The sequence below is a fragment of the Staurois parvus genome, unplaced genomic scaffold (genome assembly GCF_062004578.1).
Source record: "Staurois parvus isolate SC_StPar_1 unplaced genomic scaffold, SC_StPar_1.0 ptg000984l, whole genome shotgun sequence".
NCBI lineage: Eukaryota > Metazoa > Chordata > Amphibia > Anura > Ranidae > Staurois > Staurois parvus.
The window spans coordinates 231536-250968 of NW_028318780.1; the positions used below are offsets into that span (position 1 = coordinate 231536).

The 19433-nt window shown below is 42.8% G+C and overlaps 1 protein-coding gene across 3 annotated transcripts in view; it reads right to left on the reverse strand.

Annotated features, from left to right (window-relative positions):
• LOC149441443 (cadherin EGF LAG seven-pass G-type receptor 2-like) overlaps positions 1-19433 on the reverse strand; it is a 465765-nt gene that overhangs the window by 103138 nt on the left and 343194 nt on the right. The window lies entirely within an intron of this gene.

Genomic DNA, 19433 nt, shown 5'->3' on the forward strand with positions numbered 1-19433 from the left:
GAGTTTCCTGGCCAGCATCGGGCCCGGCTTATTAGCACAGGAAAAAAATTTGTGTTTGGTCCAACGCAGGGCCCGTTCCGCCTCCGAAGAGGCAAGTAGGTCCAACTCTGCCGCCAGAGCGTCCCGAGCGCGTTTATGGGCTGCGGACGGAGATGACTTCCAACGCGCATCCGCAGAGGCCAGGAGAGAATGAAGCTCCAAAAGTCGGCGCTCCCGCTCCCGGACCGCCGCCAGCTGTATAACATGACCCCGCACCGTGGCCTTATGAGCCTCCCATAGGGGCACTGCCGAGGAGACCGATCCCTCGTTTTCCGTGAAGTATGTTCGTAAAAAAAATTCTATTTGTTGGCAGGTAGCCTGAGTGGTCAATAAAGAATCATTGATGCGCCAATGAAAAGGGCGCTGTTCTGACCCAGAGAGGGCAAGGAGAAGTACCAAGGGATCATGATCTGACCAAGGATCTGACCAAGGCAAGGAGGGAATAGTTATCCGCCTGACCAAGGGAAGTTGCTGAACCTGCATAAATATATGATCAATTCTACAAAAACTATCATGAGGACTGGAATAGAATGTAAAGTCGCGTTCCGTTGGGTGAAGCTCCCTCCAGATGTCCGCCAGCCCCACTGTCCGCAGGAGAGAGCGCATACGTTCCTCCAGCACCAAGTCATGAGAAGGGGCCGCCCCCCGTGTGCAGCGCCTATCCAATGCGGAATCCAAAGTAACATTTGAATCCCCAAAAACAGACCCTTGGAGTGTTGGGAAACAATGGTGCAAAGATGCGAAAAGAATTTATCCTGAAAACGATTAGGCGCGTAGTAAGAGACAAAAGTAACCTCCTGGTCAGCAAGCGGCTTTTTCAAACCCTGACATAAGGGACTGGATTTATGGCACCTTGACGTACATGGACACTGAACTTGATTAAACTGTACTTGACTCTCTGGAACATCCCCTCCTGTACTACACTTGGTTGGCATGGCATAAATTATGCTCACGTTGCCTAATAAACAGCCATACGTCTCTCTTCCTCCCACTATGGAACAACTTGGACCTCTCAGAATTTTCTGGCTTTCCTGTACTTTGGTAGCGGCACCTTGCAGGTCTTTGCTATATCAAATGCTTAGTGGATGTCAACAACAAGCAACCACTTTCTTTCAATGTAGCCCTAGAGAAACTTCCTTCTGTATCCAACAATACATTTCTCTTTTTTACAAATGAAACCGTGCATTGCCTCTATTCTCAAAAAAATTTCTGATAAGGATTGGGGAAATTCTTTGGATACACTTCCAGGATATCCTAACCCAAATTTTAAAAAAAGCTATTTTTATTCTTTACAATGTTTTCAGACAGTCACTCAATGGCTGGTCTTAACAAATGGACCAAGAATTTCCCCCAACATTTGGTTAATGCCCTTTTAAAATTGCTGCGTTTGTCTTGGGGCATGGTCAAAGCCACAATGTACCATGAAATGAGGCTTCGACTTTTCCATCACTCTTCTAGATCTCTGCATTGTTCCTACCTTATGGACCTAAGCACTTCTTTCTTGCTGCTTGAATTGTGGACAGTTAGATGCGGACCTGTTCCATTCTTTTTGCTCACTGGAACTCCATAGTGCATTATGCTACCACATATCTGGTAAACTGCTGACCTTTAACTCCCAAATGGGCTCTTTTTGGCCTAATTAATTTCCAGGGCATTAAAATCTCAAAGGGGCTGCAAGTAACTACTTACTATCATATACCATGTGGTACAGGATACATAAGTGAATCCTCCAATTGGCATTCCATGCCTTTCTTAAATTGAATTGCATGTGTTAGTTTAAAAATTGTGGCCTCCCCCTCTTTCCTCTGCTTGCTATTTGCTAGTCTGAATGTCATCCATTCAAATATTTCTTAATGTACACTAGACCCAGAACTGCTAGGTCTCTCTCTGAACTTCTACTAACATACTGTATATTGTCTTTCTTGATTTAACTTGTGGGCCAAATGTTGTGGCCATTGTTCTTGGTAATTGCATTCTCACAATAAAATGTAATTAAAAAAAAAAAAAAAAGGAGCCCCCATTGTGAACTTGACTTTAAAAAGGTACAGTATGCTTGTTGTGAGACTGTCATCCTTACCCTAATAGGTTGCAAACTCAAAGAAATCAAGGCGAAGATTCAATCTATAGCTTTAACCACCTCCCGCCTGCCATATAGTACAATGACGGGCGCAAGGCGGTTCTCTCGTTCTGGGAGGACGTCCTCCCATTCTAACGGAGCATTCACGGCTCTGGGACCACGCAGCACGGCGATCGGTGGTGCACTGTGTCCCTCGGACACAGCGGATCACAGATCCACAGAAAGAGCCGAAGATGTTGGCTCGGTCATGTGATCAGCTGTATCCAATCACAGCTGATCACATGTAAACAGGGAAATGCCTGTTATCGGCATTTCTCTCCTCACGAGCTGTCACGCTGACAGATCGAGAGGAGAGGAGAGCTGGTAATCGGCATGCCTCAGAGGGGACATGTACACTGATGATCAGTGTGCCCTGATGATCTGTGTAGCCCCAGCAGTGCCACCTGTCAGTGTCCATCAGTGCCAGCTGCCAGTGCCCATCAGTGCCACATTTCAGTGCCTACCAGTGCACATCTGAGCTGCCTTTCAGTGTCACCCATCAGTGCCAGTCAGTGCCACCTATCAATGCCAGTCAGTGCCACCTATCAGTGCTGCCAATCAGTGCCAGTCAGTGTTGCCTGCCAGTGTTGCCTATCAGTGCGCATCAGTGCCACCTATCAGTCTGCATCAGTGCTGCCTAACAGTGCCAGTGGGTGCCGCCTATCAGTGCCAGTCAGTGCCGCCTATCAGTGCCAGTCAGTGCCGCCTATCAGTGCCATATATGAGTGCTGCCTTTCAGTGCCCATCAGTGATGCCTGTCAATGCCCATCAGTGCCACCTACTAGTGCCTCCTCATCAGTGCCCATCAGTGCCACCTATCAGTGTCCATCAGTGCAGGCTATCAGTGCCCATCAGTGCAGGCTCATTAGCGCACATCAGTGAAGGAGAAAAATCACTTATTTACAAAATTTTATACCAAAAACTATGAAAAAACGTTTTTATTTCAAACTTTTCAGTGGTTTTTGGTTTAAGAAAAAATAAAAAACCCAAAAGGTGATTAAATACCACCAAAATAAAGCTCTATCTCTCACAAAAAAAGATAAACATTTCATATGGGTACAGTGTTGCATGACCGTGCAATTGTCATTCAAAATGTGACAGCGCTGAAAGCTGGAAATTGGCCTGGGCAGGAAGGGGGTATAATTGCCCTGTAGGCTAGTAGTTAATAAGAAGTAATTGTTACCAACTCCCACAATTCTGTCCTTACTAATCATTATTTCCAACACAGTCAAGCACCAGTTTGGTTTTCATCTGATCTTGAACAATATAAGTACAATAACATGACAATAAATTAACAGAGCCACTTTGGAATGGAAAGTATGTCACTTGTTTGTGGATTTAAAGTGGTTGTAAACCCCAGACATGAAATATGATCAAAACACTTCCCTCTATAGTGTGTACTTCTCAATCCAGAGCACCAAGTGTCATTTGTGCTTGCTGCATCATTCCTCTGCTATAAGCATGAGTCACTTCTGACAGGTCTCCTGACATGAGAAAAAAGGTGAGGGAGTTCCAGCAAACAGTCTGTGATTGAAAGCCTCAGCTCTATTCCTGTGTGCTGTGTGAACTGGGTTGTGTCCCTTCCCTCCAATAAGCTCTCAGAGTACTGTACAGAGTGTAACTACAGCCTCCTGGCCCCTGCTTTGTGAGTCTACTCCTTTTCATCTTTGAATTTTACAAGACTGTACAGGACAATGCCACAGATAAACAGGTACAACTTAGAAGAATGTAGAAGAATTTGTATAATCTCTGTGTATCACCTGAGGCTAGTCACTTCACTGGGTATATGTAAGGGTTTACAACCACTTGCCCTCCAAAGGATTTGCTCCCCTTTCTGACTAGGCAATTTTTTGCGCTACGGTGCTGCGCTACTTTAACTGACAATTGCAATTGCAAGGCTGCACCCAAATTAAATTTACATCCTCTTGTTCCCCACAAATAGAGCTTTGTTTTGGTGGTATTTGATCGCCTGTGCGGTTTTTAATTTTTTATGCTATATATATATATATATATATATATATATATATATATATATAAAAAGACTAACAATTTTGAGAAAAAAACATTTTATAAATCAAATTTCACCAGAAATTTAGGCCAAAATGTATTCAGCTACATGTCTTTGTTAAAAAAAATCCCAATACGTGTAAATTAATTGATTTACTTGAAAGTTATAGCGTTTACAAATGGTAGCATATATACTTGGAATTTTTTTTTTTTTATTTATTTTTACTAGTAATGACAGCGATCAGCGACTTATAGCGTGACTGAGGCGGGCATTCTGATACTGGGGGGAACTGAAATCCCCAGTGACACCAATACAGTGATCATTGCTAATAAAAAGCACAGACACTGTACTAATGGCACTGGGCAGGAAAGGATTAACATGTGGTGCGATCAAAGAGTTAACTGTGTGCTGTTTCACTAGGGGCTGTGTCTGTGTGCTTCACTGCAAAGCAGTGTGCAGGAGCTGATGGGAGAGAACTGTTTTGTTTACAAACAGCTCCCCCCACCATCGGAGATACTCGGCAATCACCAGCAAGTACTCACCAACCGGAACCTGGTGATTGACAGCCATGGCCGTGAATGGCAGCGTGGGTAGGGCTCATGTGTGCCCCCTACCTGGAAATGCAAAATCACGTATATATACGTAATTGTGCGCACCCGTGCTGCCCTGTAGCAGTACTTCTGCTATAGGGTGGACGGGAATCGGTTAAGAAAATAAAAAGCAAAAGTCTGATGATATACAGTTAGGTCCATATATATATTTGGACAGAGGCATTTCATACTTTTGGCTCCGCATGCTGCCAGAATAACTTAAAACAAAACAATCTAAGTGAATTTGAAGTGCAGACTTTTAGCTTTAACCACTTGCCCTCCTGAATATTTACCCTCCTTCCTGACCAGGCCTTTTTTTTGCTATTCAGTGCTGCACTATTTCAACTGGTATGAATGAAACTTATGTCATTTTTTTCACACAAATAGAGCTTTCTTTGATAACCTGTGCACTTTTTATTTTTTGCACTATAAAACAAAAAAAATATATTTTTTACTTTCGGCTATATAAAATATATGGTAAACTCAAAGTTAGTCATAAAGTTAGACCAAAATGTATTCTGCTACATGTTTTTGGCAAAAAAAATACCAATAAGTGTATATTGATTGCTGTGTGTGAAAGTTATAGCGTCTACAAACTACGGTATAGATACTGCAATTTACACCATGTTTTGCTATACAGCGCTGCACTAGTTTAACTGACAATTGTGCGGCCATGCAATACTGTACATAAATGAAATTTATATCCTTTTTTCACACAAATAGAGCTTTTTTTTGGTGGTATTTGACCACCTCTGGGTTTTTTTTTTTTTTTGGTGCTATAAACAAAAAAAGACCAAAAATGTAAAAAAAAATATTTTCTCATTTCGGTCATAAAAAAATATCCAAGAAACTCAAGTTTCATAATAAATTTAGGCCAAAATGTATTTTTCTACATGTCTTTGGTAAACAAAAATCCCAATAACTGCATATTAATTGGTTTGCGTGAAAGTTATAGCATCTACAAACTATGGTATAGATCAGCCTTTCTCAACCAGGGTGCCTTGGCAAAATGTCTAAAAATTGCCCAAAACTTGTATACAAGCCAGCGGGTGGAACAAGCCTGCCTTTTAGTTACACAAAGCCAAAGGTTTTCATTGCGCACCATTACGACCTTCTAGCCGCCGATGTCCTGACAACCAATGACAGCATCAGTTGATAAAGAGGATGTCAATTGCCTGCACAGCATCCTATTTTGACCCTCCCCTGTCCCTCTCCATCAGTGCTGGGGTCACATTAGCTCAGTGATGGAGACAAACTGAGGGAGAATCATAGGAATACTAGTCAGTACCAGTGTGCAGAATTGTATTTGTTCTGGAAGAATACGTCACCTCTGATGTTGGGTGTCCTACATGTGTGGAGGTTGCTGCGTTATATAAAACTATTAGAATAGTTTTTCACATTTTAGATTGGGGTGCCTCAAGGCTGTCCATAATTTGAAAGGGTGCCTCTGGACTTTCCATAATTTGAAAGGGTGCCTCAAGACTGTCCATAATATCAAAGGGTGCCTCAGGACTGTCCATAATTAAAAGGGTGCCCCAAGACTGTCCATAATTTGAAAGGGTGCCTTGACTTAAAAAAGGTTGAGAAACAGTGGTATAGATAATGGAATTTACACAGGTTTTACTTTCTGACTGCCCAACACATTTCTTGACGTGATAAAATACCAGCACAGTACAAACACCCTCAAATGACCCCTTTTCGGAAAGTAGACACCCTAAGCTATCTGCTGAGAGGCATGTTGAGTCCATGGAAGATTAATTTTTTTTCCACAAGTTTTTTGAAAATTACAAAAACATTTTTTTTTTTTTTTTACACAAAGTTGTCACTTAAATGATATATTAATCACTCAAGCCATGGGTATATGTAGAGTTACACCCCAAAATACATTCTGCTATATCTACCAAGTATGGGGATACCAAATGTGCGAGGCTGTTTGGGAGCCTAGCCACATATGGGAGCCTGAAATCCAATGACCACTTTGAAAGCCATAGGTGCGCAACTTCCTCATTTCACTTCCTCACAGTCGCAGTTTCGGAGGCCGTGAAATGCAAAGATAGCACCCACCCCCCCCCCCCCCCAAATTACCCCTTTTTGGAAAGTAGGCACCCCAAGGAATTTAAAAAGAGGCACGATTAGTATTTTGCAGATCTAATTTTTTTCTCATAAGGTTTTGAAATATAAAAAAAAGTCAAGAAAAAATGTTTTTGTTTTCTTTCTTCATTTTCCAAAAACTTGTGGCAGCAAACAATCTGCAAAATATGGTGGGGACACATGAAATGTTCTAAAGAACCTAACACATTCCTCTATTCACATTGTTTAATGTGGATGAAGAAATCTCTGCCAAAAAATGTTTTTTTAAATATAAAGCATAGGGACCATCCACTCACTCACTGGCCACCCCAGGCCACCATGCTTTGGCATATATGCCATTTTTTTAAATGCAGATGAAAAATCTCATCCAATAGTGCTGCACACACCTACTTATGTATATTCTGAGAGCAAGACCCCGTTGCTGTCAGAATAAACAAGTTGGTGCTGCAGCTGAAAAGCATTCCTGCAACAAAAACAGCAAAAGTTACAATAAAACAGTAACTCAATAAAACAACTTTTTTATTGAAATATGTGCCAACAAATATTATAAAATATATATGCCAAAGCATAGGGACCATCCACCCACTGGCCACCCAAGGCCCCCATGCTTCGGCATATATGCTCTTTTCTTTAACTGCGGATGAAAAATCTCATCCAAAAGCGCTACACACACTGACTTATGTACAGTATATTCTGATAGCAAGTTCCCATTGCTATCAGAATTAAAAAGGTTGGTGCTGCAGCTGAATGGTATTCCTGCAAAGAAAACAGCAGTGGTTAACAATAAAACAGCAACAATAAAACAGTGAAATTGTAACAGTAGAACAGTAACTGGACAACAACAAAAAACACTACAACTATTTTTGGTTTTTAAAATTTATTTTTTTTTGTACTTGTAGTTTTTTTTAATGTGTTTTTTTACTTTTTTTTTTTTTTTTTTTTAACTTGAACTTAACCAGATTGTAGGGTTTTCCAAAATGCGATCGCCAGTTTCTTGACTACCTAACATTTTTCGAGACCCTGTGCAAATATGTGCCCTGAACTATGCAGTACTGTACCCTATACTAATACTCCACTAGTGTGGGGTAGTTGACGGAAGCAGTCCTTGAGGCAGAGGCCAGGTTGGCCAGGACAGGAGGGACAAAAAAAAGCAGGTGTCACGCCTAATTCCGTGTCTGCTACAGACACATCTATTTTGGGGTGTCCTTTGAGTTGCGGTACCAGGAATGGCATCAGGAAAATGCCTCTCATGCAGCCGGCTAACTGCATCTGGGTTGGGAGTTTGGGCCATAGCACCTCCTGGCTACAAAAGGGCCGTGATGATCTCTTCCTGGAATTTTAGGAAGGATTCACTTAGTCTAGTTGCTTTGTAAAGCACAAAAGCATCATACAGAGCCAAATGAAATAAATAAACAGACACTTTTTTGTACTGGCGTCTGGCTTTTCGGGAAACTAAGTACGGCTTCTTCATCTGGTCGTTGAAGTCCACCCCTCCCATGTTAAGGTTATAGTCGTGGACACAACAATACCAGCTGCCGTGGCAATTTGGATGGTTTGTCTGCGTGAATGGAAGACAGGACAAAAACATCCCATTTGTCCTTCCACTTCACTGTGAGGCAATTCCTCATTTCTCAAGCATGGTTTTCCCCCCTTTCTAAGACAGGTATTTACAAGCCGTTGGTGGAAGCCCCGGCAATTAAGTCGCATAGTGCCACATGCGGCAATTCCAAGATTGTAAAAATGTCTAAATAGAGCAATGCTTGAATAAAAATTGTCCACGTATAAGTGAAACCCCATATGGAAAAAGGATGACACCAAGTCCCAAACTATCTTGCCACTGCTCCTCATGTACTCTGGGCATCCGGGGGGCTCCACGTGACTATCTTTTCCCTCGTAAATCTGAAATTTATATGTATAGCCTGTTGCCCTCTCACAGGTCTTATACATCTTGACCCCATATCTGGTACACTTCAGCAAGTGAGAAATTGTTCGAATGCAAGGCAGCCAGAAAAATGAATGAGGGACTCATCAACACAGATGTTTTGCTGGAGAGTACAGAAATCTGCACATTTTTGGTTAAGATGATTTACGAGGGGACGAAATTTGTGAAGCCAGTCAAATTCGGGGTCACCACGAGGTCGACTGAGTGTATTTTTGTTGAAATGCTTAAAATGCATTATACTCTCATATCTATGCTTGGCCATGGCAGCAGAGAACACGGGCATATGATGAATCGGGTCTGTGGACTAATACAACTGCAATTCAATTTGTTTAGTAATGCCCATATTGAGGGTTAGGCCCAATAAAACTTTAAATTCGGAAACCGTAATGGGTTTCCATGCAATTGGTCTGGCAAGGTTTGAATTTGGCTTAGAGGCAATAAACTGTTATGCATATAAATTGCTTTGATCCACAATCAATGCATAAAGATCTTCGGTGAAAAACAGTTCCAAAAAATCAAGGGGAGTAGTTAAATTTGCTGTTTCCACCTGAATTCTGGGTTGGGCAGTGAATGGGGGAAGTACGGGTGCTGCAGAATTTGTGGGCTGCCAATCGGGATTTGCAAGCACATCCGGAAAGATACTAGGGGCTCTACAGGCCTGTATGCGAATTATTGGTGGCTGCGGGGACACTACTTGTGCTAGCCATTGCACCAGCTTGTACTGCACTTATGGGACTCTCCACGTCACCAAGTGATACTGCAGTGCTGGTATGTATAAGACCAGGATGTACTAGGCTGCTGGTGCTCGCAAGTTCACCAAAAGGTAGAGCGGCACTAGTACTGGCACTCTGCTGCATATGAGAATCATCATGTGATTTTAACATCTCAGCAATCTGGGAATAGGGTCAGGTACACCTGACCTTAGCAGGGACCTCTTTTCCATCGTCTGAGCTATCTGCTGTCTACAAGTTCGTATTCTGAGGCTGATTGTGTCAGTGAGTCTTTCCCTTCGCTCTCACCTGACATGCTCAGAATCCTGTAGGCCTCTTCACTAAAATACCTTTTGATTGAGATTTTGGCAACTAAATGTATAGGTACCTAGTGGGAAACAGAGCACCTGGCTGTCAGGGATTACTTAAACCGCTACAAAAAAATTTACCGACAAGTGCTAACAGAGATCAGGCCTGATTCTGCGAACACTGCAGTTTTGTGTGCAATGTATAAAGTGACAGTGATCTACTGACACTGCACTTGCTGGGGGGGAGGGTGGTAAGCGTAGGGGCTAAACACAGGTGCTGGCAGGTGCAAGGGCTGATCCTGCCAACGATGTGTTATTGGGAACACTATACTAATGTGAACGCTGGTATAGTGCTGATCAAATCAAATATATTGATCCGTTCAGACACTATACTAGCAATGGAGGGTTATTATGTATGTGAGCATGTCCCTGGCAATCAAGGGGTTAAATGTGATGACTGGTGTAACGACGAGCAATCTGGCACTATCTGGGAGGGACGCTAACGCTATCTGAAGTCGCCGGTGACACTAATACAGTGATCAGCAAAAAATCTACTGGTGAGAGGGAAGTGAAGGGGTTAACTGGGGGGGTGATCAAGGAGTTAAATGTGTTCTAAAATGTGTTCTGTGAAAGTGTAGTGCTTTTACTCATTGTATATGTATATTGTATAGGGCGCGTTTGTTGGAGCCCAACCTCTGTAGCTGTAAGATAAACTTCAAATCACTTTTACTACAACAACACAAGTTTTCATACAGGAAAGCTCCCAATTTAAAAGGGAAAATAGCACCCAGCAAACTTAAAACTAAGAGAAAGAACACAGTTCCCTCACCCTTTCCCCTATTGTTGGTATGTATCAGTGCAAAAAACCCTTATGTAAAACAAGCCAGTTTATTCATCATGGACAAAAGGAGTTCACTGTTAAAGGGATATCATATCAGGTTAAGGAATTTTACACATGCTCTTCTGAATACATGGTCTATTGTCTAATTTGTCCTTGTGGTCTGAACTATGTGGTCTGAACTATGTGTAAACGTTTTGGTGAGCACCGTCGCCTTATAGAGGATGGAAAAGATCAGCACAGCGTTGTCACGATCGCAAGATCGCCGCCACCAACATGCGACAATCTCACGACCGAGACCACCAATACGTCACGATCGCGGCGTCAGACCCCATACCTTCTCACCAAACTCGTGACCGAAGGATTGGCCGATCTAACAACCGCTATGTGACGTGCGTAACAATACCACAAACAGCTGCACCCTGCACAACGATTTCCAGCTAATGGACTTGTCAGGGCAGGAGCTGAGGAACGAACAGGCAGGCCTAATAACAATGTAACGCACTGGCTTACGACAACCACCACCCACAGACCGAAGTCCCTCAGGGCGCGGAGTCTAAATCCCAGGCTGCCCTTCACCAGGGCCCCTGATGGTGGGGATGGACTTGACGCAGCCAGGAACCAGGTCGCGGCCCCTGAGACACCCCAGTTGCAGTAATGGCCGCCGCCAATGGCGTGTAGCTGGTGGAAAGGACAATAGAGTAGTCGGGCAGGCCGGGTCGACCACAATGGGACAAAACGGTACAGGACAGCAGACAAGAATCACAGGTCACGGGCCGGGTTCAGCAACGGAGGGTCAGATCAAAGAAGAACACAAAGAATGGTCAAGTCACAAGCCGAGTCAGATTCCAGGAGAGTCACGAGAGTCAGAACAGAGCTTTAGCAACACAAAGACACAAGACACAAGTGCAAAGAGCATGTGCGGACCCACAGGCTTATATGTAATCAGCCACACCCCTCTGGGGGATGGACCTCAGAGACCTGAAGGCATAAAAGATTCCCACCATGCTCTGCAGAACTCCAAGATGGATGGCAGCACATGGAGTAACATAACCTCTGGGAAAAGTTAGGACCTTGACAGGACTACAATCGGTGCCTGCAGTCTGTATGCGCTTGTTACTGGGTCGGGTTAATTACTCAACTGACCCTTACACTGCCACCCCCCTTTTTTGTACAGAGAAAGGGGAAACTCTCTTTATCAAATATACACTGTAATGGTTGAAAAGTCATCTGTCCAATACGGTCACCGCAGGCCGATTGGGCAGAGGATTAAACAAACATAGTAGCGTCTCTTCAGAAGGCAGGAATTCGTGAATTGCAAGTAAGCGCTTAGAAACAGTTTAACACTTTCAGAAAGAAAGATTTATTACTAAAAGAGTCAAACAGGTGCAATAAAATATTTACAAAGAAGATGTAACTAAGATATATATATATCCATAGAAAACAGCACACGAAAGAGATAACAGGGAGAAGTTAAAAGGTTAAGTTACTTGCCATTTTAAGCCTTTGAGGCAAGTAGATCCAAGTTGCAGAGCGAAAGGGTCTTTGATCTCCCGCTGTTACAATTGAAAGATAAGAGATGTCTTCAACTTAACATTTTAGGCCTGCTAGCCTGTGTTTTAAAGTCCCCCAGCAGGGGGGATGGCTCTGAGTAACTGGCCAATACCCTGTTTAGGGATGGATCGTCGGGTGGACTCTGCATTAAAACCAACAGCTTCATAATCCATGATATGAAACATAGGGGACAAACTGACTTGAGGAAAGTTCATTTAATTCAGTCACCTAGCTGGTAGGTTATATGAGGGTACAATCTCTTTCAAGTCCAGGGAAAAACTACCTTATCTCAGTTACAAGGTGAGAGTTTACACACATTTGTGGACAACCAGGCTCTGTCTCTATGGGGGGGCTTTGTAGCTCTGGGCCCCCTGCTGCTCTACCAGCCAGTGACTTTTTTAACACACACACATCTGTCACTGTGCCTCTCAGGAAGGGAGGGGCAAGGAGAATAAAGGATACATGAATACTTTTAATAAAAAGGGGGACTCTGCGTTCATTTCTGATGAGCAAGGTTGCTACAGACATTTCCTTGAATGCCACGAAAAATCCACTGACGATCTTAGTGTGTGGATCATTGAAGGAATGCCACGGGACCTCCCTCTGGCAGAGCGTTTTTTTGCGTCTCTGTCAGAGGGAAACTTTTTGGATCTACACCTTGGATGTGTTATCCCCTGGTGGCCTAAATGAAGAGCTTGAAATAAGCTCCATTTTATAGAGACATTAGCTTCCTTCCAAATGGTGGTTATAAATATCAACACAATATCCTTATACAGCTGTTTGTACTTTTTCCAACTAATTTAGGAATTTAGGTATATCCCTTTCTTATCCCTCTCTCACTTAACTACGATCCCTTTTAGTACATCACAAAGGGATAAAAAGGAGATACATAAAATTCACATACTATTATAGCAAGCCCATTTATTAAAATGCGTTATTAAAATGCGTTTTTCTAACTTTGTTTTTTATTTATTTCTATTAATTTTTTATTTATGGTATAATAATCTACCTTTTTCACTACCTCATTGATTTATTCATTATTATTAATATTTATTTTCACCTCCATTGTTCCATTCTATTTATTTTTAGATTGAATTGTCATTTTCTATTTTCCTTCTATCGAATATGCCATTTTTTAGATATATGTTATTATATGTATACATACACCCAAAAAGCATTAGAGCTATTCTCTCCTGTGTTATTATTATATTTTTATATCTTTTTTATACTTGTATTAATTCTTGCACGATGTAGGAAAACATGTAGGTCCTTAGGACCCAGGAATTACTTGCCTCCCTCCCATTCCCTTCACACTATAAAAATGTCAGGGTTCTACTTGGGCTCAGGTCTGAAGAAGGAGCCTATTGAGCATGCTCCAAAATGCATTACCGCCCCCTTCACCTGCTACATCTGACTCTGCTCTCCAAGCTTAATTTTTTATGCACAGGCACATCCTGGTCTCTACTTCCTGATCCTATAGGCATAGTCTGCTGCTGGACGGCTGGATGTCCCACCTGGATCTAATCACCACACGATGAGTCTTTTTAACCGTTTATCTTGTAAGTGCAAATTTTCCATTGTTTACTGAATAAATTGTCAATACCGCACTTAGAGGCGCCTTCCTCTCTTTTTCTTTTACTCATTGTGTCTTCTTTCTGCTCTCTCTGGGACGGAATGTGCCCAGAGAGAGAAGATTGCATAATTTCCTGTACCTGTCAGGGACCCTGCCTTCGGGTCACGGCGGTGTGAGTGCGCATGCGCGGGAACGTGCGGGCGCGCATGCGCAGTAGAGTCCACGTCACCACCAGGCGGGCTATTTAAACCTGCAATACAGTACAATCAATGCCTTCTGGTCTACAACGCCCTTGCACTTATTACCTGATCCAATTGCTTGTATTCTGATCTGACCTGACTAAGAAAGAACTCGGCCTGCACCGACCTTCGGCTATCCCTGACCATCCGCTTGCCTGCTCCCTTGTACTTGATCTGCCCGCTTAATACTGATCGTGCTGCATCTACTTACCTGCACCTGGCTTGCATCCGGGCGGCTGCCATACTTACCTGCCGCTGCACCCACGGTCCTGCACCTAGCCTGCATCCTGGTCACTGCCATACCTGCCTTCTACCGCATCCACGCTCCGGTGTCCAGTCCCAGTCTGCATCCTGATTTCCGCCATACCTGCCTGCTGCTGCACCTACATGCCTGCATCCGGATCTCCTGGGTCTTCAGCTACCTGCCACCAGCTCCAGATCCACCTGACACTCATGCCACTCCTGGCTCTGCGCCTCTGTTCCCACTATCAGGGGCTCTGACCGGGAGTCGTAAGAGGACGCCATCTCTCCATGTCAGGCTCCCCAACCAGTTATATGACAGTACCTGTGTAGGCGTAAACACAGGTACAGGAAAGATCTGTGATAAGCCAGGGATCGATCATCTGATTTAGGCCAAACATCACTGGCCTAAATCGGATAATTGATCCCTTAGGGATCAAATCATGGCACCCAACCCGCGATCACCGCAGAAGCTCGAATCACGTATATATATTTTGGCAATGATACGCCCACCTCCTGGAGAGTGTCCTTCACTTGTCTGGATGTTGTGAATGGGTTTTTCTTAACCATAGAGAGGATCCTGTTATCATCCACCACTGTTGTCTTCCGTGGACGTACATGCCTTTTTATTTTGCTTTGCTCACCAGTGCATTCTTCTTTCTTCAGAATGTACAAAAAAGTTGATTTGGGCACACCTAATGATGGTGTTATCTGTCTGATGGATTTGTTTAGTTTTTGAAGCCTTACAATGGCCTGTTTCACTTGCATGGACAGCTCCTTTGAACACGTGATGTACAGTTGTGTTCAAAATAATAGCAGTCAGACATCACTAACCTGATCAATCACTGTTTTTGGTAGAAATTATATTTCTACATGGCAAATAATTTACTAGCAGGTGTAGTACAGTAATTGAAATCCAACAGACCCAACAGTCATGACATGCATGCTGCTGATTCTGTGCAATTGAGTCACTAACTGAAAGGGGCATGTTCAAAATAATAGCAGTGTGGAGTTCTATTAGTGAGGTCATGCATTCTTTGAAAAACAGGTGGCAATTATTGCCCTTATTTAAGGAAGGAAGGCAGCAAATGTTGTACATGCTGGTTACAGTGCATTTCTCTCTGAAATTCTGAGGAAAATGGGTCGTTCCAGACATTGTTCAGAAGAACAGCGTACCTTGATTAAAAAGTTGATTGGAGAGGGGAAAACATATAAAGAAGTGCAGAAAATGATAGGCTGCTCAGCTAAAATGATCGCAAATGCCTTAAAATCGCAACCAAAACCTGAAAGACGTGGAAGTAAATGAAAAACTACCATTCTAATGGATAGAAGAATAGCCATAATGGCAAGGACTCTGCCAACAATCAGCTCCAGGAAGATCAAAGAAGGTCTAAAGTTACCTGTGAGTACTGTTACAATTAGAAGATGCCTATGTGAAGCCAAGCTATCTGCAAGAAGCCCCCGCAAAGTCCCACTGTTGAAAAAAAAGACATGTGCTGAAGAGGTTACGATTTGCCAAAGAGCACATTGGCCTAAAGAGAAATGGCGCAACATTTTGTGGACTGATGAAAGTAAGATTGTTCTTTTTGGGTCTAGTGGCCAGAGACAGTTTGTCAGATGACCCCCAAACACTGAATTCAAGCCACAGTACACTGTGAAGACAGTGAAGCATGGTTGCGCAAGCATCATGATATGGGGATGTTTCTCATACTACGGTGTTGGGCCTATTTATTGCATACCAGGGATCATGGATCAGTTTGAATACATCGGAATACTTGAAGAGGTCATGCTGCCTTATGCTGAAGAGGAAATGCCCTTGAAATGGGTGTTCCAACAAGACAACGACCCAGAACACTCCAGCAAACATGCAACATCTTAGTTCCAGACCAACAAGAGTAACATTATGGAGTGGCCAGCCCAATCCCCGGATCTTAATCCAATAGAAAACTTGCGGGGTGACATCAAAAATGCAGTTTCTGAGGCAAAACCAAGAAATAGAGAAGAACTGTGGAATGTAGTCCAATCATCCTGGGCTGGAATACCTGTTCACAGGTGCCAGACGTTGGTTGACTCCATGCAACACAGATGTACAGCAGTTCTCAGAAACAGTGGTTATACAACTAAATATTAATTAAGTGATTCAAAGGAAAGCAAAATTTTCAAACATTTTTCAGTTTATATAGTGAATGTTTGAGTTTGTAAAGAAGAATACAAACACTGCTATTTTTTTGAACAGTCTAATATTCACTTTTCTTCAATTTTTTTTACAGGAACAACACACATTTGATATATTTTTCTTCATTTGATTTCGAATAGAATGTGTAGTGTTCCTAATGCATTTGTGTGTATGGAAATACAAGCTATTAGAAGGATTTTGAGCTTTATTCACTTTTTTCAACACACTGCTATTATTTTGTATGATAGCAATAGATTCCAAATGCAAATACCACACTTAGAATCAACTCTAGTCCTTTTACCTGCTTAATTGATGAAGAAATAACAAAGGAGTAGCCCACACCTGGCCATGAAAAAGCCAACTACTTTTGATCCATTGAAAGGGGGGATTGACTACTCCTAAGAGCTGTAATTTCTACACTCTTCGTCCAAATTGGATGTACATACTCTCAAACTAAACCTGAGAATGTGCACTTTCGGTCCATATCCATTTTATATATATATATATATATATATATATATATATATATTATAGCTTGAATATGTTTTGGTAAATACCTGAAAAAAACTAAAATTGTGCCTGTGTCCAAATATATATGGACCTACCTGTAGTATGTCTATATGTCTCCAGTTTTATAACTTTTAATTAACTTTTAATTAACCTTGCAACAGTAAACTACATTTTCCCTTCCAAAATAATAAATAAGATAACCATTATTTACTTCCTATTTTCCTGTACAGTTTCTCTATGCAGAATTGCCACTGAATAAAATCCTTTGTAATTCTTTACCACTGAAATCGCTGGTTTAAATAGACTTAGCTAATGCTCACTTCTCATTCGGCTTGAAAGCTGTCCCATGATAGTGTGAACTACAAATAAGGAATCAATAGGATTTTCAGTTTTACAATCAGACCATGAGTTTAGGTTTTTTTTTTTTTTTAACAAGCCATGAAGCACCATCCTTAGAACAAACCTATTATTCATCTGTAGGCATTATTAGGAATAGGTTATGTATTACATAAGGGTCATTAAACTAAGACTCACATGAGGTGTGTTGAGCCACTGTGACCTGCATTGATCAATGCAGATTCGATGTATGGACACGGACATGATGTCACTGGGTGGCCCGCCCCTTACATATTTAAGAGCTGTCCAGCCAGTGGAGCAGTCAGACGGCCGGGAGCAGAACCTTTTTTTTTTTTTCGGGTCGGCGGCGGGCATCTTGATTGACGTTGGGTGTACTTCAGGGGACATGCTTTTATTTTCCTTCTTTTAATAAAGGACTTGTCAAAGACTGTCTCCTGTCTTTTTTCACACTACACTTTTTTTTGTGAATGGGTAGTGGTACACTGTACCCCATACCATTCACATAGGGGGGAGGCCAGGATCTGGGGCCCCACACCCGCAGACCCCCACAACCACACCCCAGGATTGTGGGGAAGAGGCCCTTGTCCCGATCAACATTGGGACAAGGTGCTTTGGGGGGGGAGGGGGGCATGTGGCCTGGTATAGTTCCCCCCTTTCCTGACCTTCTAGGCTGCATGCTCAGATAAAGGTCTGGAATGGATTTTGGGGGAGGCCCCAAGTAATTTTTTAACCACAAGCCTACAGAGCACTTTTACCCCCTTCCTGCCCAGACCAATTTCCAGCGCTGTCGCACTTTGAATGACAATTGCCCGGTCATGCAACACTATACCCATATGAAATTGTTATTTTTTTGTGACAGATAGAGCTTTATTTTGGTGGTATTTAATAAACTCTGGGTTTTTTATTTTTTCTTAAACCAAAAACCACTGAAAATTTTGAAAAAAAAACCAAAACGTTTTGTCTTAGTTTTTGTTATAGAATTTTGTAAATAAGTGATTTTTCTCCTTCACTGATGTGCGCTAATTAGGCTGCAGTGATGGGCGCTGATAGGCTGCACTGATGGACACTGATAGGTGGCACTGAAGGGGAGGCACTGGTAGGTGGTACTGATGGGCATTGACAGGCATCACTGATGGGCACTAAAAGGCAGCACTGATACATGGCACTGATATATGACACTGTTAGGTGGGACTGACTGGCACTGATAGGCTGCACTGATGCGCACTGATAGGCGTCATTGACAGGTGGCACTGATTGGCATTGATAGGTGGCACTGACTGGCACTGATGGGTGACACTGAAAGGCAGCTCAGATGGGCACTGAATGTGGCATTGATGTGCACTGGTAGGCACTGATATGTGGCACTGATGGGCACTGGCACGAGGCATTAATGAGCACTCACACAAGGCACTGATGGACACTGACAGGTGGCACTGCTGGTGCTACACTGATCATCAGTGCCCATGTCCCCTCCGCGGAAAGCCGATTACCGGCTCTCCTCTTGAGCTGTCAGCGTGACAGCTCGAGAGAAGAGAAATGCCGATAACCGGCATTTCCCTGTTTACATGTGATCAGCTGTGATTGGACACAGCTGATAACATGACCGAGCCGACATCTTCAGCTCTTTCCGTAATCGGTGATCCGCTGTGTCTGAGGGACACAGGGCACCCTCTATCACCGCGCTGCACACTCCCTGAGCCGCGCATGTGCGGTGAGAATGGGAGGACGTCATATGACGTCCTCCCAGAATGAGAGAACCACCTTGCATACGTCATATTACTATATGGAGGGCGGAAGGTGGTTAAAAAATGTTGGCGTGGGGATTCCCCTCAAAATCCAAACTAGACCCAAAGGGCTTGGTATGGATGGGGGGGGGGGGGATGTCGTTTTTAAAATTATTAATTAATTTTCATTGCCGGCAAATTTTTGCGATATGTGCTCATGTGACTGACTTAACTCATACGAACGCAAGAACATCTCTTTGAAACTGATCTCTGGCCATTAAAGCTCTCTCTTAAATATATTTCAAATTAATCACAAAGGATACAAATCCACTTTGTGTGCACCAAACGAAGGATATAAGATCAGTTTGTGTGCACCAAATGCCTTTCCAAACACAAATATTATCATATAAAGGTAGCA